The sequence below is a fragment of the Triturus cristatus genome, chromosome 2_1 (assembly GCF_964204655.1).
Source record: "Triturus cristatus chromosome 2_1, aTriCri1.1, whole genome shotgun sequence".
Taxonomy (NCBI): Eukaryota; Metazoa; Chordata; class Amphibia; order Caudata; family Salamandridae; genus Triturus; species Triturus cristatus.
The window spans coordinates 415,295,339-415,318,176 of NC_140581.1; the positions used below are offsets into that span (position 1 = coordinate 415,295,339).

At 47.0% G+C, this 22,838-nt stretch overlaps 1 long non-coding RNA gene across 1 annotated transcript in view; it reads right to left on the reverse strand.

The window, feature by feature from the left end:
- The window catches only part of LOC146865391 (uncharacterized), a 200,398-nt gene extending 179,404 nt beyond the window's left edge, over positions 1-20,994 (reverse strand). The window contains exon 1 of the long non-coding RNA XR_014976628.1: positions 19,663-20,994. This is a non-coding gene — a long non-coding RNA (uncharacterized LOC146865391). The remainder of the gene's footprint in view (positions 1-19,662) is intronic.
- Between the last annotated feature and the right edge of the window lie 1,844 nt (positions 20,995-22,838).

Below are 22,838 nucleotides of genomic sequence, written 5' to 3' on the forward strand. Positions count from 1 at the left end.
ATGGGGTGTCCCGGCGCTATAGCATACAGAGGGCAGAAACTAGTCATTCCGACTAAAGAGCCAGGTTTTCAGGGACTTGCGGAATTCCTGTTCAGACCTTATTATGCGTAGATGGGGGGGTCGGTTGTTCCAACATTTGGTGGTGCCCACCTCAAATGTTCTGTCATCCATTCTAGCTTTTGCAAACCGAGGAGTGGCGAGGAAGGGTTTGTTGCTAGACCTTAAAGATCTAGATTGTTAATAGGGTCGGAGTCTCCTCCTTACATATGCCGGCCCTCTTCCTTTGTCTGCACGATAAGGGAATGTCAGGGCCTTGATGCGTTTGTCTATTGGCAGCCAATGAAGTTGTTGAAGGTATGGGGAGATGCGGTGTCGAAGCGGGACACCGCAGACCAAACAGGCTGCGGCGTTTTGGATGATCTGAAGTCTACGGAACAGGCCAAGTGGAAGATCCATGTATAGACCATTCGCATAATCAAGGTGAGATGTTATCAAGGCATGGACCACGGTTGTATGAGTTACATTAGGCAGATAGTTGATGAATTTCCTAATAATTTAAATTTTGCCAAAGCAGGCTGCCGAGACCGTTTGAACATGCGCTGAGAGGGACAAATCTTTGTCCCATCTCACCCCTAAATGTTTTACCGAGTCCTTAGGTGAGGGTGCATTACCCAGTTCAAAAGGCCACCATACGTTAGAAGAGGGGGAGGGTTGGTTAAAAAAAAAGACCTCAGTATTATCCGCATCAAGTTTTAGAAAATTGCAGTTCATCCAGGCGGCGATGTTCTTGAGGCATTCTTTTAGCGGGTCAAAGGTGGAAGCTGACACATCACTAAAGGTGAACAGTAACTGGGTATCATCCGCGTATGATGTTACTTTGATCCCAGTTTTGGAGATAAGCTCTACCAGGGAGTTAGATAGACATTGAAAAGGAGCGGGCTTAGGGCCGAGCCCCGGGGGACTCCCCACTTGAGAGGTTTGGCGGGTGAAGTGAAGGGGTAAGTCCGGACCTGTTGCTTACGGTCATGTAAAAAGGATGATAGCCAGTTCAACACGGTTCCCTAGATGCCTATGTCCTTTAGGCGATTTAAAAGGATGGGGTGAGAGAATGTGTTGAATGTTGCAGATAAATCTAACAGCACCAACATAGCCTTAGAACCTCCATCCACGGCCCATCGTATAGAGTCAGCCATTTCAATCAAAACTGATTCCGTGCTGAAACCAGGACGGAAACCAGATTTGGATTCATGGAGAAGGCTGTTAGTCTCAATAAACCCAGCCAATTGCTGGTGCACTAGTTTCTCTAAAACCTTCGCTGGAGCGGGAAGTAGAGAGATAGGTCTGTAGTTACTAGTGATTTCAGGGTCAGCGTTGGCTTTTTTTAGTATGGGTTGGAGAAAGGCATGTTTTCAAGCTACAGGGTATGTACCCTGTCTGAGTGAAGAATTCCAGATGGTGCTCAGGCAGGGGTTAAGACACTCCGCTAGGGCACTATATTGTTTGGCTGGCCAGGGATCGCCAGGGGATCCTGATTTACACTTCTGCAGTTCAATCAGCGAAGCATCGACAGAGATCTCAGCGAATTCTGAGAAGACTGGCCTCAAAGTCTGTCCCAATCGTGATCATTAATCGTCTGAGAGACGTCGAAGGAGCCAGGGAAAGAAGCATATATCAAAGGGATTTTCTCCTCAAAGAAATCAGAGATTTTATTGCATAGTGTCTGTGAAGGAGATTGAGTATGGGTAAGCGCAAGTGGATTGGTGAAAGATTTCACAATTTAAAACATTTCCCTGGAAGAGTTCCTAGCACTTGTAATCCGTTCGGCCTGAAAGTCTCTTTTTTTTCCCAATAAGGAGCTTGCGGTACTCTTTAAGCACAGCACGATAACAAGTTTTACTTTCCACGGGGTAGGTTAGTCTCCAGTTACGTTCTAGTTTTTTACATTCTGATTTTTTTACTCTGATCTCTTCCGAATACCAAGGTGCAGAGGGGGACGTTCTAGGTGACTTTTCTGGTTTCAGGGGGGCCAGAGAATCAAGAGCTTTGCTAACCCATTTATTTAAATTTGAGATGCTGACCTCAAGATCGTTTGAAAAAGAAGGCTTGGAGTCCTTCAGATGTTGCAAAAGATACTCAGAGGTAACCTTCCTCCAATTCCGTCTGAGAACTTTGGGGATGGAGGTGGCTCCTGCCATGCTTGTCAGGTGAAGTTGGAAAGGGATCAAGAAGTGATCTGACCAGACCACCAGCACAGGTAGATGGACTACAATGTCGGGGAGGTTAGAGCAAATCAGGTCCAGGGTATGGTGTGCCTTGTGTGTTGGAAGTGATACATGTTGTACTAGATTGCAGCCGGCTAGTGTGGAAATAATGTTGGAACTATGCAGGCAGATAGGATCGTCAACATGTAGGTTCAGGTCGCCTAGCATCGTAAAGTTGGAATACCGTGTGTTGGCCTGGGAAATGTAATCCACAAGGTTGGGGATAAGTTTGAGACTGGAGTCAGGGGGTCTGTAGAGCAGGAGTCCTGAGCAGGAAGAGGACGCCGAGAGTTTGATACAAAAGGGCAATCCTTCGATGGAATCAAACTGCTCAAAATTGGACGTTGCGATCTCCCATCTTGTTTTGTGGATGATAGCTAACCGCCCTCCCGTTCTCCCGCTTTGTCTATTAGCACATACTATGCCATAATCCTCAGGGATGGCTAGAGTCAGTGCAGGATTAGTATCATCCCGAAGCCACGTCTCCGTCAAGAACAACAGGTCCCAGTCGTTATCTACAATGGACTGATGTATGTCCAAGGCGTGTTTGGGCATGGATCTGTAATTGATAAGACAGGCTTTTAACTCCGCTTACATGGGTGGAGTATCAGTGTTTAGGCTACGTGCCATACTTCGCGTTGCGAGACTGCTGGTATTTGGAATAAACCCACAGTGCGGGCATGTATAGGCTTCTTTAGGGTCTCCGGGGGTCAACAGAGGTAGATTAGTGCAAGGTGGCGGTCTGAGGGAGAGCAGCTCCGTCCGACTAAACATATGACAGTGGACGCTGGGGATGTGGGCAGCATCTTTGGCCCTGGCTGTTCTCCAGCCGCGGACGGGCACAGACGGGCTTGCCTTTGGCGCAGCTGCACGTACCTGCTGCGCGTCGGCGCCATGAGCTCTAAAAATAGGCCGGCAGAGTTGGAAGACTAGAGCGTCACCCTGCCAAGATGGCCGCTCGTAGATGTCCCTACCAGGAAGTACTAAGAAACACACTTTTGTCTAAGGCTCGGTATTCTCCCTCCACTCAATCAGCATGGGGTTGCTGCGGTGGACCGGGGAGTCGGCGAGCACGAATACGACCAAAAGCAAGTGAAGTGCAATAGTATTCACAAAGCAAGGTGAGGGTTAAAAACAGTTATCAAATTCAGTTTTTCAGGTTTTAAAAACACATATAAGTGATGATCAGCGCTAGCGGAGCATAACAGGCAGGAGGTGGAAGCAGCATTGTCTAAGGCAGACCAGGCTTATTCAGGTATGAAAGAAATCTCCTCCCCCTACTCTGAATGCAGCCCAGGTCCAATAAGCCCAGCCCTGACTTACCCTGGAAAGGCAGGAGACACCTAAGCCCCCCCCCCAAGTGGCTGTCTGAACTGAATGCACATCCCCAGCCCCTGTCACTCCAAAGCCAGACATTCAATACACAACCTAGCAGAGGTACACTGAATGGTTAGGCAAGAAAATACCTACTTTCTAAAAGTAGTATTTTCAAACCCAGAATATAAAAATCACCCTCACTAAAAGATGCATCTTAACATTCTGAGTTCAGGCATATCAAACTTTATTTTCCCATCTTGTTCCCAGGAGTAGTTATGCTTACAAGATGTTATAAGCAAACTTCCCATTCTATCCTATGGGACAGATAGCCTTACAATAGTGAAAAATGAATTTAGCAGTATTTTACTATCAGGATATGTCACAAACACCAGGGCAAGTTCTACCTTTCACATACGCTGGACCCTGCCCACAGGGGTACCTTGGGCCTACCTTAGGGGTGACTAACGTAAGAAAAGGGAAGGTTAGGGCCTGGCAAGTGGGTGCACTTGCCAAGTCGACATGGCCGTACCAACCTGCGCACAGACACTGCGGTGGCAGGTCTGAGTTACATTTACAGGCTGCTTACATGGGTGGCACAATCAGTGCTGCAGGCCCACTAGCAGCATTTGATTTACAGTCCCTGGGCACACACAGTGCACTGTACTAGGGACTGACTAGTAAACAACAATTTACAAAGGGAGCACTTGCACTTTGGCATTGAACAGCAGTGGCAAATTTCCACAAAGCATCTAGACCAGCAAAATGAAGTCCAACACACAGCAAAAACACAGGCGGTAAAGGCAAAAATTGCAGGGGAAACCCACGCCAAGGCTGCCAGCTCTGATAGGGACCCTTTCTTGTAGTCAGGATAAGGGGTATACACTACTGAAAACAACCCCTGCTCAACCCCTTGGTAGCTTGGCACGAACAGTCAGACTTATCTCAGAGGCAGTGTGTAAAGCATTTGCACATAACATACAGTAATACAGTGAAAACCCTACAAAAGAAAAACACACCAGTTTTAGAAAATTAACCAATATTTATCTGTGTAAACCACACCAAAATGATAAAATACCAACATACAGTATTCCAAAATACAGTTCCTTAAATCCGGAGCTACTGCGGTGCTGAAAACACCAAAATCCCACAGTTCCAGCCAACCACGTCAGTGCGGACTGCAGACTCGTAAACAGCCCTTAAGTTGCGGCCAATCACATTGGTGATTCCGTGGCGATTGCGGTGTGAAACATAGCGGTGCAGCGTGGGGTGCCCTCAGGTCGCGGTGCAGGTAGAGGCTAGGTGACAGTCATCCAGCGGCATTGGTGAGACCAGGGCTCTCGGGCGAAGTGAGGCGGTGCTCGTTGCAGTGCTTACAGGTCATGGAGCAAGTGGCTTGGTTGATGGGAGCTGGCGTCGGTCAGCCTAGACTGCGGTGTGGGATGGAGTGGTGCATCGTATGTTTTACAGGGTGAAATGAGGGGGTGCGGAGTGCGGTGCCCACAGGTCGTGGTGCAAGCAGTGGCTTGGTGACGGCGGCGGTCTTCGTCGTCGGTGTGACCAGGGTTGCGGTGCGACGTGCAGGGGTGCCTTCTGCAGTGCCTTTAGGATGCATGGCCCACAGCGGTGTTGGTGACAGTGTTGGCTGCTTTCCCCCCCTGTGGCAACTGAAACCCACGGTTCCAGAGACGGTACTCAGAGGGAAGTGAAGTCTTGCTGTCCCTGAGACTTTGTGAACATGGAACATGAGGCAAGCTCTATTTCTAGCTCTGGGAGATACTCAGCGACAAGTGAAGAAAGTTCAGTCCAGCTTTTCACTGCCCAAGTCAGAAGCAGCAACTGCAGGCCAACCCAGCAAAGCAACAACACAGCAAAGGGGCAGTACTCCTCCTGGCAGTTCTTCCAGCTCTTCTTCTTGGTAGGCTCCTTGATCCAAGCGAGTTCTAAAATTGTGGTGTCTGGGCCCCAATATTTATACTCAGTTTCTCTTTGTTCTTTTGGGCAGAGTGTCTGTGCTCAGCCCAAAGCAGTTCTGTCCTCTCTGGTCAAGTTTCCTGGCAGGAGGTGGAGACAGCATTTTCCAAGGCAGACCAGTCCCATTCAGGTGCAAGGAAATCTCCTCCCACTAAATGCAGCCACGGTTTCTTCAGCCCAGCCCTGACTCATCCAGGAGGGCAGGACACACCCTGACACCCCCCCAGTGGCTGTCTACAGTGAATGCAACTCCCCAGCCCCTGTCACTCCTAAGCCAGACAGTCAATCCCCCACCCAGGAGAGGCACACCGAATGGCTAAGAAAATACCCACTTTCTAAAAGTGGTATTTTCAAACACAGGACATAAATGTCATCTTTCCTAAAAGATGCATTTCTTCATTCTGGGTTCAGGCATACTAAACTACATTTCTCTATCTTGTCCCAATGGGAAGATATACGCACAAGATAGCCTTTTAATAGTGAAAAATGAAACACTGTATTTCGCTTTCAGGACATGTCACACACACCTGCGCATGTCCTACCTTTCACCTACACTGCACCCTGCCACCAGGGGTACCTTGGGCCTACCTTCGGGGTGACTCACAAGTTAATAAAAGGGAAGGTTAGTGCTTCGTAAGTGGGTGCACTTGCCAAGTCGACAGGGCAGTAAAAACTGTGTGCAGACTCTGTAGTGGCAGGTCTGAGAACCCTTTGAAACGCTGCTTGTGTGGGTGGCACTATCAGATCTGCGGGCCCACTGGCAGCATTTGATTTGCAGGCCCTGGCACTCTCAGTGCACTTAACTAGAGTCCTACCAGTAAATCAAATATGCCAATCATGTAAACAACAATCCATGATACAATTTACAATAGGAGCACTTGCACTTTAACACTGGACAGCAGTGAGAAAGTGCACAGAGACACTAAACCATTCAAAACCAGGAGGTCAGAAAGCAAAAAGACTGGGGAAGCACGCTAAAAGATGCCAGGTCTAACAAGTAGTTATCCATGGATCTTATGTTTGGACTAATGAATTCCATAATTTGGCTGCTCGGACAGAGAAAGGTGGACCACCCATGTCTTTTTCTTGCATGTTAGGGTTTTTAGGCAAGGTGACAATCTAGAGCAGAGGGTCCTTTGTTGTATGTATTTGGTGATTTTAATCCAGATGAAAATTGGTCCTGTACCATGAATTGCTTTGCGGGTGACACAAAGCAGCTTGAAGGTTAATCTCCTGACAACTGCTAATGAATGTAGAGCCCTCAAGGCAGGCGAGATGTGAGTTAGTGGCTTTACATGTAGGAGGAGTCTGGCAATAGAGCTCTGAATTCCTCATAGTCTTTTCATAGTTGCTAAAGATGATTTTGAGACCCTAATCAAGCTTACACAGTACAAGAGAGATAGTAGCCTGGACCTTGTTTGGAAATCCTAGGTGGAGAAGATGGATCGCAGAGTTTTCAAAGTAATGAAACTTAATTTGGCTAATTTGTCCACTTGTGCATTCATTGATAACTTGGAGTATATGGTAAATCCAAGGTTTCCTACTTCCTTAGACACTTAAGGAGGTGGTCCCAGATCGTCAGGCCATGCACAGTGGATCATAATTGTTACAATCGACACATGCGAGTATTTCAGTTTTGGAAGCATTCAAATTGAGATGGCTCCATGTCATCCACTGAGCAGCTGCTCTGAGGCAACTGAAGTTTTTTGAGTTTGCAATGTCTTTGGGGCTTTCCAGTGTAAGAAGTATTTGTGTTTCATCTGCATAGTTATAGCATGTGAGCTGAACTTTATTGATCATTGTTGTTAAGGACTTCATGTAGATGTTAAAAAGCATGGGTTAGATGATAGAGCCTTGAAGCTACCCATCTTTTGTGAAGTACAGTTTTGATGAGAAAGGGGGGGTATGGATGACATTTATCCTGTTTTGAAGGTAGGATGTGAGCCAGTCGAGAGCACTCCCCTCTATACCGGCTTTGTAGTGTCTTTGGATTAGTGTGCAATGGACAACTGTGTTGAAGGCAGCTGAGAGGTCCAAGAGAAGTTGTGCAACAACCCCATTCTGGTCTACTGTGTTTTTAAGGTCATCCCAGATGTCGATGAGGGCAAATTCTGTATCTCTTCTTGGACGGAACCCTGTTTGGAAGTCGTAAAGTATGGAATTATCTTCAATGAATTGTGACATATGGGTAGATGCTGCTCTTTCTCTCAGGTTGCCCAGGAACGTTCCATTTGTAATCGGTCTGTATTTGTTGGGGCCATGTTGGTTTTACTTAATAAGTGGTGTGTTTTGCCTTTTTTAAGTCTCGTGAAAAGATTCCTATAGTTTTTTTTTTTTTTGAAAAAAGTTTTGTTGTGCAGAAAAAGGTTACAAGCACGGGCCTACAACCACCTGGGCCGGCCGCTAGCAGTTAAAGTGGTCAAGCAGATCAAAAACAATGACTGGCCCACAGGGGCTCCGCTATATTACAGTAGATCAGACTGCACATAAGGGAAGTCAGGATACACACTTTTAATATAAATAACAACAAAAATAAAGAAAAACAAGAAGCAAGGCGAAACAACTTGAAATGGGCGTCGAACCACAGCCGGGGGAGTCCACACCCGCCCACCCGGGGGCGGTCAATAAAAGGAGGCCTTAGAGGGAGGGGGGGCCACGGGAGAACCAAATCTGTACTCCGAAGTACAAGGTAAGCAAGGAACCCTCAAGGATCAGGGGGACGAGGCAATCCCAGACGTATCCACCAGGGGGGGAGCACAGATAGACCCGCGATACACGTTCCACTGCCCCCAAATTCTACCCCATGCCCCCGGTTTACCACGCGCCACATACACAGTTTTCTCCCTGAACATGCACCAGTCCATGTTCTCCTTCCATACGGACACGGTGGGAGGCCGTTGGGAACCCCAAAGCTGCGCTATATCTCTCTTTGCGATCATGTTCCCCAAGGCCGCCCACCGAGCCTGAGCCGCATTATAGTCATTGGGCTCCCATACATTCAGAACACAGCGACGCACCTCCGGCAGCAGAGCGACCCCGGTGACTCGTCTCATAACATCATGCACCTGGCGCCAATATTCCGCCACCTCGCGGCATTCCCTTAGAATGTGGAGAAAGGTGGCACTGAGCCCGCAGCCACGCTTACAGAGTCCGTCGTCAGAGAACCCCATCGAGACCAAGCGGGGGCCCGTCACATAAACACGATGGAGAATCTTAAGCTGGACCAGACGGAGACGGGCCGGGATGGCCACCTCCTTAGGGGATGACAGTGTGGTCTGCCAGTCCTCGTCGTCCAACTCCACCCCATCTCCCGTCCATGCCTCCCGAAGACGCACCAAGAGGTCAGCCCGATTATTTATCAGTTTTTTGTAAATCAAGGAGATAGTACTGTCGGGGACGTGACCATCGAGTATGCGGTCCTCGAGAGGCGAAGAAGCAGGGACCGTGGTCCCCTCCCCAAAGACCGAGAGCAGGGCGTGCCGAACCTGTGCATAACGGAAGAACTCTCTTTCACTAAGCTCGTGCTCGCTCTGGAGCGCCGCGAAGGATTTGACCGCACCTTTAACCCATAGCTCCCCCACTCTGCTGATGCCGATCGTGTCCCAGTGCTCGAAGCCTTTCGTTGTCCAGAGGCTTCCCAAACGTTCTGAGGCGAATAAAGGAGTGGCACACGTTAAACGCTCACTCCAGCCCATCGCGACGTTCGCCGCCTTCCACACACGTACCGCAATCCTAGTAGGGCCCGTAAGGGTCCTACCAGCGGATCGAGAGTAAAGCGCTCTGTTATAGTTACCGCCGGTAAGGAGGAATTTATCCATCTCATATGCCGGGTTCAAACCAGGAGTGTACGTAGCATGGTTAATGCAGACAGCTGGGAGGCCCAATAGTACCGTCTAATATCAGGAAGCGCGATGCCCCCGTCATACCAGGGGAGAGTCAGCTTTGCCAAAGCGATACGCGCTCGCCCGTCCCAAACCAGTCTCCTCTGCAAACTCTCCACTTCCCTAAAGTAGGCCGCCGGAATGACATCGAAGGAGTTCTGGAGTGCATAAAGAAATCTGGGAAGGGACATCATTTTAAACAGCGCCGCGCGACCAAGTGGAGACAAGGGCAACTTACACCACCGAGCCGTATCCGCCCTCAAACGCCGGAGTGGAGACAGGAGATTCTGCTCATAGCGGACCGCCGGATCCAACGAAACGTACACCCCCAGGTATTTAAAGCCGGACTGGGCTATTTGGAGTGGAAGCCGAGGCGGCAAGAGAGGAAGGCCACCGGAGAGAGGATACACACAAGATTTGGACCAATAAATTATCAGACCCGAATTTTTCCCGAAGGAAGTAAGGACATCAAAGAGAACATTGAGCGACTGGCGAGGTGAGATACAAGAGAATATTATCCGCGTACAATGAGACCCGATCCTCGAAGCCCGGGGCCCACCGGAGCCCCCTGATCGAGGGCTCCCAACGGAGCCAGGCAGCGAGCGGTTCCAAGGCGAGAGCAAAGAGCAGCGGGGACAGCCGGCACCCCTGCCTAGTTCCCCTCCCGAGAGCGAAAGGCCGAGAAACCCGCCCATTGACAACAACCTGAGCCATTGGTCCAGCATAAAGAAGCTTCACCCAGCTAAGAAATCCCTCCCCAAAGCCAAACTTCGCCAAGACGGCCCAAAGGAATGGCCACTCAATGGTGTCAAAGGCCATCGTGGCGTCTAAGGAAACCAATACGGCCGGTTCAGAGAAGTACTCCGCCCTAGCGAGGACGCCGTGCAGACGCCGTAAGTTGAGAGCGGTATTACGATGAGGGATGAAGCCGCATTGATCCGGATGTATCAAGTCACATATAACGCTCAGCAAGCGATTAGCGAGGACCTTGGCAAGGATTTTGGGTTCGGCATTTAGTAGGGAAATAGGCCTATATGAGGCACAGCGGTCACGTGGCTTACCATCCTTGGGAATCACCACTATAGTAGCCAGACGCTGGTCGTCGGGAAGGGAACCCCTCTCGAGCGACTCCTGAAACATAGGAAGGAAGGAGGAAAGGCGCGATTTTATCCGGGCGTAATTTATACAGTTCAATCGGCAGGCCGTTGGGGCCCATAGCCTTGCCCGAGCGAAGGGAGCGAATCGCAGTAGCAATCTCGTCGACAGACAAAGGGGCATCCATCAGCTCGCGATCCTCGTCGGTTAGGCCGGGCAGGGCAATATCCCACAGCAGAAGACGAGAGTCGTCCTCATCTCTATCAGACACCGGAGAGTACACCGCCCGGAGGTGGTCAGCAAAACACTCCACAATCTCACCAGGTTCAGTCACACACACTCCATCCGAAGCCCGAAGCTCCGGGACCACACGATTCACTCTCTCCTTCTTGTCCAACCAGGCAATCAGCTTACCCGCCTTGTCTCCGGCATCATACAACCTACCCTGCTGCTCGCTATACATGGTCTTGGCAGCGTCAGTAACAAGAGACTTATATTCAAACTGCTTCAGGCTGAGGGCATGGAGCCCATCCGGAGTGACACCCGCCTCCAAGGCTGCCTCCAGCCCCGATATTTCAGTCTCCAGCGTCACCACCGCCTCTCTCTTAACCCTCTTAGCCTCCACTATCTGGGACAGGGCATGCCCGCAGAGCACTGCTTTAAAAGCTTCCCACAGGGACACTGAGGACAACACCGACCCCTCATTCTCAAGAAAATATTGATCAATCGACTTAATCAGGCTAGCACGGATCTTGGGGTCTCGCAGGTACCAAGGGTTAATAGGAGCGATCCGCCCAGCGGACCGCGTCCTAGTGTCAAAAAGCAACCACAGTGGGGAATGATCAGAGATACCCCGAGCCAGGTGTTTAACCTCTCGAATCCGGGCAGTCTGGGCCGCGGGCATAAGAAAATAATCCAATCTGGAGAGACTCCCATGGGCCCCAGAGTGGAATGTGTACTGACACTGTGTCGGATGCATTAACCTCCAACAATCCACCAGACCGAAGGTCTCCAGGAGTCCGCCGAGCCATGCCTGGGCAGCAGGGAGGGCCCAGGGCGGGTGGCGATCCAGGTCACCCGAGACAACCGAATTAAAGTCCCCACCCATAAGCAAAAGACTGTCAGGAAGCCCAAGCAGCATACGACCCAAGTCTGAGAAGGTGGAGTTCTGGAGGCCCAGGGGAACATAGATCGAGATCAAGGAAAGGGACTGCCCCTCCCACCTCCCAGTCAGAGCCACATAGCGCCCTCTATCGTCCAGGACTACCCTGGTGATCTCTAACGGAAGTGAAGATCGCAGGAGAATGCCTACCCCTCTAGAACCAGTGGTGAAACCAGAATGGGCCACGAGTCGGTATCCCCCCCTGTTCATGGCATGACAAACATTACCAACCAGATGCGTCTCCTGTAAGAACACCACATCAGGAGTCAGACGACGCAAATATTGCAGCACAACACCCCGTTTTATACGGTCCCCCAATCCGTTGACGTTCCAAGACATCAATCTCAACCCGTCCCCCCCCATCCCCTCCAGTAGATCAAAGGTCCCCTAGCAAGTAGCGCAACACCCGAAACTAAACCATAGCCAATACCTCGCCTTGAAAACAAAAAACACAAATCCAAACAACCCCACCCACCCACCAACCCCCCCCCAAATCCAACACCCCCCACCCTGCACCCCTGCGGTCCAAAAAACCACCCCAACTTGCAGTGTGCCTGTCGCCCTACAAACCCCATTCTACGAAAAGACCCCGGAGGAGGAAAGGGACCCGTCCCCGCCCGCCCCCCACACAGATCATAATGAAACAAAATGCACAAAAGAAGTAGAACCCAGCCGAACAATACAAAATGGCAAAGTCAAGGACCAAAAGTCACTCCGAAGGAGACCCGCCACCCTCGGTACCGGCAGAGGGCCCAGTCCGATCACCCCGGTCCGGCAGCGAATCCAGCCAGTCACTCACAGTCGCAGGAGAGTCAAAAAAGGTAGTCCGATCTTCATATTCCACTCGGAGCCTAGCAGGAAAAAGCATAGAGTACTTGAGACCCAGGTCCCGGAGACGACGCTTCACCCCCTGGAAGCCCATCCGCTGTTTCTGGACAAGTTGGGTGAAGTCCGGGAAAAAGTTAATGGACGAGTTCTCATATCGGACCGGGCCATGGGCCCGTGAGGCCTGCAGAATCGCATCTCGGTCTCTGTAATGAAAAAGTTTTGCAACAATAGGCCTCGGGGGGGCCCCCGGTCGCGGCCGACCACCTGGAACTCGATGGGCCTGCTCCACGGCGAAGAACTTACTCAGGCCAGCGGGGGCAAGCTGTTCGAGGATGAGCTCCTCAACCATGAGATCAACCGGGCGGTTATCGGAGGTCTCCGGAATGCCTATGACGCGGATGTTATTGCGTCGAGCCTGTCCCTCGAAGTCCTCCAGCCGCCAGGCCATAAGATCGTTGGCCGACTTGAGATCGCCGAGAGTAGTCCGCAGGTCCGACACGTCCGTACCAAGGGAGGACGTCCGCACATCCAGCGATTGAACCCTCTCGTTGGTCTTAGAGAGATCTGCCTGGATTAGCGTAACATCAATAGCCACCGTGTCGATTTTACGGGCCAAGGCCTCATACTGCGTAGCGATGGTCTCCCTGATGCCATTAATGGCGCCCATGATGTCCTGCAGGGACAGATCCGGAGAAACGGACGGGCCACCACTGGCATCATCCGGGGGGACACTGGCCGTCCCGGGGGATCCTTTACCCTGAGTGTAGCGGTCCATGTTGTTCGTCTGGACCGGTCCCCCACGTAGGGATGTCTTGGTCTTACGCCTCTCGGGGTCTCCCTTGCCTCCCATGAGAACCACGTTCGCCGAAGGGGACCACCGAGGAAGCGTCGAGGGGGCACAGGCCAAGCAGACGCGGGCCGCACCAGAGGCCGCAATGTGGCGGAGCGAAGGGACCACCGTCGATGGGCGCACTGGTAGCAGGCGAAGACACAGGCATCAAGCGGAGGCAAAGTGAAAGCCCAGTCGCACCAAGCAATTCCACTGTCCAGCCCCTCAGAGATCCAAAAGTGAAACCGAAAGCGATGGGACGGCCACTGGCACAGCCCCGCTGCCGTTGTTGTTCAACTACGCCCCGGCTCCACAGATCACCTTCGCATCGGGCACAGCCATCGGTTGGGCCTCAAAAGTTCAAACCACCATAACTCAGGATTGCCAGGTCCGATTTGGTTTCCGAAAGGAGTTTAGTGTTCAGCCAGCATTCGTCTTCCAGATTCCACCAACCAAGTCAGGATAAAGTCAGGATAAATTCCGAGGAGCAGCGAGGGTCCGGGGAGCCCTGTGCTCACGCGACCATCTTGGATGCGCGCTAGGCTCCTCCTCCCAAGATTCCTATAGTTAAAGAATAATTAATGATTCTTGTTTCTGGTGTGGCAGCAGAGGTAGCCTAAAGAAAGTTCTTGAAGAGTTGCGGTAGACAATGGTCAGAAGGGCAGCCGGCTGCCCTGCTTGCTTTGTCAAGATCCATAAATTCCCTTTGTGATAGTTGTTTGAAGGAATGCAGAGGCTAGGTTAACCTACTCTTGATAGGTGTTGTTGGAAATGGGTTGGTGCTGGTGGTTTCCAATGTTTTATATAGGAGTCCAGCATGACTGCTTTGTTTGTATAATGAGTTGCCAGTAAATGTTTGAGTAGTGGGATGAGTTCCTTCTGTACATTTAGGTTTACAAAATTGTTTTAGAATTTTATAAGATTCTTTATTTGCACATTTAGCATTTGAATTCTGTTTGAATAGTACAAATGTTTACCGTTTTTTATTGTTGACTTCTATACTCTGTCCAGTTTGTGTAGGTGGTTTGCCTTGATTGCTATTTGTTGTGAGCCAGATGCGTTGCAGCTTTGCAAATTGCTGTTTTATCTTTATTAGTTCTGCATTCCTCCAAGCTGCTTGTTTTCTTTTGTTCTGTTTTATTGTTCTTAACGCTATTAGGATATCAAAACCTTCCTGGAGCCACTCATAAAGTTCTTGAATGGAAATTGTGTCTAGATCTGAGTTGAATGTTTTTTGTGTTTCTAAATATTCAAAATTAAGGGTCATTTTACCAAGCCCCTATCGCCACCACAACGTCACTTTTTGTGACGTTGTGGTGGCGATAGGGTCAGCGCCCTATTATCAAGGCACCGTCAAGCCACATAACGTGGCTAAAAGCTACGTTAAGTGGCATGACGCTGCCTTGGTAATAGGGCCCCTTTCACGCTAAAATTAGCTTGAAAGGGGCGTGCAGCGGGTGTTGCGGTGCGCGTTCCACCGCCTCACCCATTCATTTCGATGCTGCCACCTATCATCAAGAGAGGAGATAATAGGTGGCTGCACCGAGCTTAAGACCACGAAAATCCTGGTCTTAAGGTGGCAAAACGAGGAGAAATGCTTAATTTCTCCTCGTTTTTGCTTTTTGCGCAAGGTAGGACACATGGAAAAAGCAAAATGCCAAGGTTTGTTTATGTACAGGAAGGTGTCCCTTCCTGTACATAAACAAACCTTTTTTTTAAATGCTATTTTGTAACTTACATGTTTGCTGCATGAAGCAGCACACATGTAAGTTACAAAATGGCAATTAAGGTTTGTTTATGTACAGGAATGGACACCTTCCTGTACATAAACAAACCTCCCTGCTCGCGGACACCCTTGCACTCTGGTGCAAGGGTGCCTGTGTTGGCGTTAAGTCATGAGGCTTAGCGCCATCGCAGGGGGAAACGTCATGCTGCACCATATCCTTGGTAATATGGTGCAGCTTGGTGCTTCCGAAGTGGCGATGAGAAGCATTAAGCCAAGGAGACTAACGCCTCTCACCGCCACTTCCTAGATGATATGCCCCTAAGTTTGTTCCTTGGTTGATAGGAGGATGCATGTCAGATGTCACTAGGTGTGTTGATTTGTGATATTTTGTGACGGAAAGCTACCAGATAGTGGCCTGACCATGTAACTGGGGTAATTCTTTGAAAGGTAACTAGTTATGACATCTAGGATGCGTTCAGTACTGTGTGTGGGTTTTTGGACGATCTGTTGTAGGTTCAGTGTGTCTGGACCAGTGATAATAGTTTTTGAATGGGGCAAATTGGGTTTGTCAAACCGTATGTTTAGGTCACCAATAATGATAGATTGGAGTATAGTGTCATAACGTTAAAAACGGTGTCTAGAAATGAGTTTGGGAATGTTGCAGTGCTAGGTGGGTGGTGGCCTTTAAAGGACGACGTTACAGGAGGAATTTGGTATAGGGTCGGTGATTAGGGCCTCACAACCTTGCATGGAAATGTTGTAAGCGCTGGTGAAATGTATTGTTTCCTTGAATATAACAGCTAGTCACCTCCTCTTTTACCTATATGATTTATGGTGACAGTTTGATAGACTGGAGGGACAGCTTCCTGCAACACTGGAGCCATGTCCTCTCCCAACCATGATTCAGTTCTGAAGAGTAATTCAGTTTGTGAATCAGTGTGTAGGTCCTAGATGTGGTGCTTGTTGTTAGAGAGTGATCAAGCATTTATTAGTAGGCATTCTAGACACTGTGTTTGGTGGTGGTGTGCCTTTGTTTTCTAGAAGAGTGAGTAGCATTCTTTGAACTTGTAGTAGGTGTATTATTAGTGCTGGCATTAACTGTATGAGGATAGCATGTGTAGGTGGTGGAGATGGTGGTGAGATCGGGTGAGCTGTGTTATTTTTGTAAAGTGGTCTTGTTGTGTAATATATAAGGAGATGCGAAGTTGTGAAGAGTGGCAGGTTGGTTATTTTGTTTGCGTCCATTTAGGGTGGAAGGTGTATGGGTTAGGAGTGGTGGTGGACCATGTGGGTCATGTTTTAAGCTGGAACTGGACAGAATTTATGCATACTTTCAAGCCAAACTTACTTAGATTTTGTTTTTTATTTCATATCTTGATTGCAAGCTAACTAAGAGAGTAACATCTAGTAGAATCTTAAACAAGGTAAACAAGGTGATTTGAAAATCCCACTGGAAAGAAGTACAGAATTCCACACAGAAAGTTTACAACTCTTAATTGGGCAATAGTAGGCATGGAACATGTTTAATTTCTTTGACCAAGTTTGAAATAGACTAGACAATGGTATTGCAAACAGATGTTTTGCTGTTTAGCCGTAACAAAAGCAAATGATACCATAAAGTGTGGTTATTGCCTGCATAAAACCACGGATTGATAGCATATTTTCCTATTTTTAATGTTATATATATTTATATTTAGTTAAAAAAAAACAAAAGTTAAAGTAACGTTATAGTTAGGTGCATATGTTTGTGACAACATTAACTTCTTGAACTAAAATAAAAAAAACACAGAAATTCACCAGTTAGAGTTAGCAGAGCTAACTATTATATCATAGAACATGTCATGAGCGATGTAATTTGTGAAGTCATAAGTAGTGCAAGTAATAGTTAGCACCAAAACTGCTTCACCTCCCAAGATGAGGCGTAATGAGGAGAAATATATTTATTTCTCCTCATTCTTTCCTCTTTCTATGTGTGCTGCATTCTGCAGCACACATAGAAAGAGGAAACTTGTTTTTGTGCAAGAAGGTATTCCTTCCTGCACAAAAACAATCCTGCTAACAATGAAGGCACCCTTGCACCATGGTGCAAGAGCGCCTGAGTTGGCACTAGACTGCACATTGTGTGCCAGCACTGAGAAAAGGCTTGAATGCGACATACAATATTAAGTACAGCACATTCCTGCCCTTTCCCTATCACACTACGCAGCGCAGCAAGGTGACTCCACTCTGCGCCACCCCACTCTATAACACCCTGCTCCAATCTATGCGCCTCCACTCTATACCACTCTAATCTATGAAAAACCACTTCACTCCACTCTATGACACGCCACTCTACTCTAAGCCACTCCACTCTACGCCAGTTCACTCCTCAGCACTCCACTCTACACCCCCACACTGTAGCTCTCTCTACGACATTCTATGACACACTACTCCACTCTGCTGTACGGCGAGCCACTCCACTCTACAACACTCTACTCTACTCCATGTCCCTCCACTCTATGCCACTCTATTCCACTCTATGACACTTTACAACATGCCACTCTACTCTATGACAAGCGGCTCCACTCTCCAACGAGACACTTCATTCAACACGCTACTCCACTCCATTCTACAACATGCCACTCCACTCTACGCTGCACCACTATACACCATGCCTCTCTATGTCCTACACACTCTAGCCCAATCTATGACACATCACTCCACTCTAATGTACAGCACTCCACTCCACTCTATGCCACTCCACTTCACTGAATGTCCCTTCACTTTACACCCCTCCACTTTAAGACACTCTACAACACGCCACCCTATGGCATGCCACTCCACTCTATTTAATGAGGTGCCAATCTACTCCACACCACTTCACTCTACGCCTCTTCACAGTACACCATGACACTCTAAACCTAAACACTCTATGCCACAGCTCTGTACGTCATGACACTCTATGACACCACACTGTATGGCACACCACTTTACAATACTCAACTCTACAACACTACACTCTACAACACTCTACTCCACTGTACTTTACGACAGTCCACTCAACAACACTCCACTCATCGACCCTCCACCCACAACTTCGTATAACTCGCCCTCCTCCGTACATAGTGTTGTCAACTCGCTAGCCAGACTACATGAACTTGCCCTGCTACCATGCAGTGTTCTCAAATGTAATGAGTGATGTTATGAAGGATATGATCTAAAATGCTTTAAGTCAAGAAATCGGAAGTGTATAAGCAGTGCAAGGGGAAGGTGTGAGTTATAGTTCATGTAGTCTGGCTAGCAAGTTGGCAACACTGTGTACGGAGGAGTACGAGTTATAGTAAGCTGCGGGGGGGAGTAAATTAAAACGTTAAGTTTTAATTCTAACTTCGAATTTTCAAGGGTTTTGTAGTTTATATTGGATTTCAATACAGATTATTTATTAAGTTTACAGTTCCAGGAACATCAAAGCATTTATTGCAGAAGACAGCATGCTCTCATTTATATCCCTTAAGCGTTTCAACTCCATTATGAGTCTTGTTCACAGGTGGAGCAGCTTGTCATGAAATGGCTGCCTGCTCTTTATAAAACTATGCCCCACGGTCTCATGATGTTCCAGCATACATTCCCCACAATGCATTGAGGATGAAATTCTACGTTTTAACAACTGCGTTAAGGATTTAAAATAAAACATAATTGTGTCCAAACTTGCGCAGTTGTATAGTTTCATTGTTGTTTGTTTTTCAATGCATTTGTGCAATAAAGTTATTTCAAATATGCGAGAGTCATGTGCAATTATACTTCGGCCTGGCACAGTACAATGTAGTTCTTCAGAGCACAGCCTTTGACAAAGTTATTTAAAATAATTGTCTTGAATAGTGCCTTGTGTCCAGAAAAGTCAAGAGGAGAACGGTTTCCCATCTCTCGTATCCCTTGCTCACCTCCACCTGGAATATCAGGGTAAATCCTATTGCTAGCGTAGAGGTGAGCGGGTCATGCTCCCAAACTTAAACCACAAAACACCTCCGAGAAAAGGGAGCCTCCGACCCTGCAGGGCGGCTTCAGGCGTCAACAGGCACGGAGCAGCCTGTCCATTAACACACGAAAAAGAAGTTCTGAAGCCCAGTTCTAGGAACATTAAAGCATTTATTGCAGAAGACAGCATGCTCTTATTTATATCCCTTACGCGTTTCAACTCCATAATGAGTTTTGTTCACAGGTGGAGCAGCTTGTCATGAAATAGCTGCGTGCTCTTTATAAAACTATGCCCCACGTGACTCTCATGATGTTCCAGCATACATTCCCCACAATGCATTGAGGATGAAATTCTACATTTTAACAACTGCGGCAAGGATTTGAAATAAAACATAAATGTGTCCAAACTTGCGCAGTTGTATATTTTCATGGTTGTTTGTTTTTCAATGCATTTGTGCAATAAAGTTATTTCAGATATGCATGAGTCGTGCAATTATACTTCAGCCTGGCACAGTACAACATAGTTCTTCAGAGCACAGCCTTTGACAAAGTTATTTAAAATAATGTCTTGAATAGTGCCTTGTGTCCAGAAAAGTCAAGAGGAGATTGGTTTCCCTCCTCTTGTATACCTTTCTCACCTCTGCCTGGAGTATCAGGGTAAATCCTATTGCTGGCGTAGAGGCGAGCGGGTCATGCTCCCAAATTTAAACCACAAAACACCTCCGAGAAAAGGGAGCCTCCAACCCTGCAGGGCGGCTTCAGGCATCAACAGGCACGGAGCAGCCTGTCCATTAACACACGAAAAAGAAGTGCTGAAGCCCAGTTCCAGGAACATCAAAGCATTTATTGCAGAAGACAGCATGCTCTCATTTATATCCCTTAAGCGTTTCAAATCCATAAAGAGTCTTGTTCACAGGTGGAGCAGCTTGTCATGAAATAGCTGCGTGCTCTTTATAAAACTATGCCCCACGTGACTCTCATAATGTTCCAGCATACAGTCCCCACAATGCAGAGTGCTGTGTGATATATATATATTTGTTTGTCACCAAGTTTCAAAATATCACGCAGCACTCTGCAGTAGCTGCAAAGCTTGTAAAATCGGAAAAAAATAGAAAGAGCATCATTGATCCACAAGAAAAAGTTTTCAATATCAACACAACTATCACTTACGAATCCTCTTATGTAGTTTATCTGATTGAGTGCCTATGTGGGAAACGCTACATAGGCAGCACAATATGCCCTCTCAAGAAACAGATGTTGGAACACATCAGGGCAACTCAAAATAAAGACACCACGTATGCAATAGCAAAGCATATGATGACGCACGAAGGAAAAACTTGGCAGAACATGACGTATTCAGGACTTGCAAATGTTCCAATTCATAAAAAATAGAACTCTCAATCTTAGACGTGTGGAGTCACGGCTGATCATAAGGTTCAAAACAAAGATCCCAACAGGTTTGAATGGGAACGAAGAGATGTATAAACATCTGTAACAACACTCTGAGAAATATCTAAAATTTACCCCTCATTGAATGATACAAATAGAAACTGTTTGCATACATGGACTTCCATGATGAATGTATTATGAATTTAATAATGCACTTTTTTAATATGTGGGAGGTATATGGAATTGATCCAGAGTGGGATGTGGATCTAATACTGTCTTTAGAGGATAACATGTGTTTAAATAAATTAGAGGAGGCCCTAAGCCCGACAAGAATTTACCCTTAGGCTTCAATGGTGGTGAAAAGGGGGCACTAAGCCCATAATAGAAACACAACCCAAGATTGATCCAAGCAGACACTGAGTCTAATCAAAGGTGTTAATATGGTAAAAAGAGTTATGAATGTTACTGTGGGTAGCTAATCCTAAGTATTATAACAAAAATATAATGGCATGTTATTTAAAACACTCTTAGCATGTCATAAGACTTACACTCTGAGATAAATAGAAATGTGAAAATCACTCGAGAAATAACCAACGATGTTATAAACATAATTGTAAATATATTTGTAAATATATGTGACTAGAGATATAAACTACCTATCCCACAATGCCTCTTAATGGGCAACGTGGGAGTTTGGTCTTAGAAGGGAAAAGCAAAGATGGACTATTGCTATGTACCGTGATCAAGACCAGTTCAGTTGAAATGCTTAGGTGGAGTAAAGATGGCTTAATAAATAAAGAAAAGAAAACCCTCTGGAGAGTGCTGCGTGATATTTTGAAACTTGATGTATATATATATATATATATATTCCTTTTCGTCGATCCTATCACGGGTCGTAAATGAGGCGCACTCCAGGGGAAATATATTCATAGATTTATTAGCCACAAAGTAAGAAAACACCCGACAGACGCGTTTCGGCTACACGCCTTTGTCAATGTCGGTAGGGTTCACTTTTTTTGTTCATTTTAAACCAAACAATAAAGTTACATCGACATCGAGAGAGGAAATCTGTATCTATTCGTCAGTGAAACTGAGGAGGGAAACATAGTATCACTTTCTCGCTCTCATTGTGGGCAGACATATTGTAACATATAGTTTCATCATACATTGTTATATACATTTATGCAATTCATGATAAATACATTTATCGATACACATTACAATGTTTGAAATACCCATGAATTGCAATTTTCCCAATGCATATGAGATATGTATAATTTCCGCCCTGAATGGGCATACATGACCTGTTGTCTGGGGTCTCTTTTTCTTAAGCCAGATTTTATCACTAATTTCTCTTTACATCCTTTGTCAGGCACTTAGTCAACCTTATATGATGTAGATAGAGCCCCAGTTGTCTAGAATTATTCTCTATTGTCTCCCTACCCCTGTTTCCTCTGTTGCCCATAAGCCTTCCACATGCAGGCAGGAGGGTAATAAGAATTACCGTTGATTCCAATTTTGTCAAATTCTTATGATATATGTACCCAGAGTTCCTCCTCATTATATAATCCAGAGGGGCTCTTTGTTTGCATCTCCAGTATGTACTTTGACTCGAGTTTCCTTAATTTCTTCAACCTGTTCCCACCCCTCTCATCTTTTGGGATGTGGTCGAGGCAAAAGAACCTCAAAAGGTTCGAATTTGATTGGTGAAACTCTTTGAAGTGGCGTGCCACAGGATAATTTTCATCGTAATTTTTAATGGCACGCATGTGCTCTAGAATCCTCTTTTTGGTAGGGTGGATTGTGCTTCCTATGTATTTTAGATCACAGGGACAAGACAGGCAGTACACAACAAATTCTGTGTTGCAATTCATTAATTTATTAATTTTTCTTTTAGTGGTTCTGCCTGGGATAGAAAATTCTTTGACCTTTGTACCATTCTTGCAGGCCTTACAATTCATACATGGGTAAGACCCAGTTATTGAGTCCTTTCTTTTAGGGTTCTTAGAGAAGTGGCTTCTTACAAGATAATCTTTAAGGGCCGGGCCTCTTCTATATGTAATCTGGGGGGTCTTAGGAATATGTGGTCCTATAACTACATCTGTTTTCAAAACCTTCCAATTTCTTCGGAAAATCTTTACGACTTCCGAAGACTGGGCCGAATATTCTGTGATCATTCTCACTATATTGCTCTTATCTGTGCTACGGGGCTTACATTCCCCCATTATCAACTCCTGTCTTGACAGATGTTCCCCTTTCTTCTCCGCCCTGTTAAGTATCCTTTCTTTGTATCCTCTTTCTCTTAGTCTATTGAATGCTTCATCTTTCGCTTTGGTGAAATCATTGTCAATGGTGCAATTTCTTCTTATCCTGACAAGTTCCCCATACGGGACCCCCTCTATTACACTATTTGGATGGAAACTTT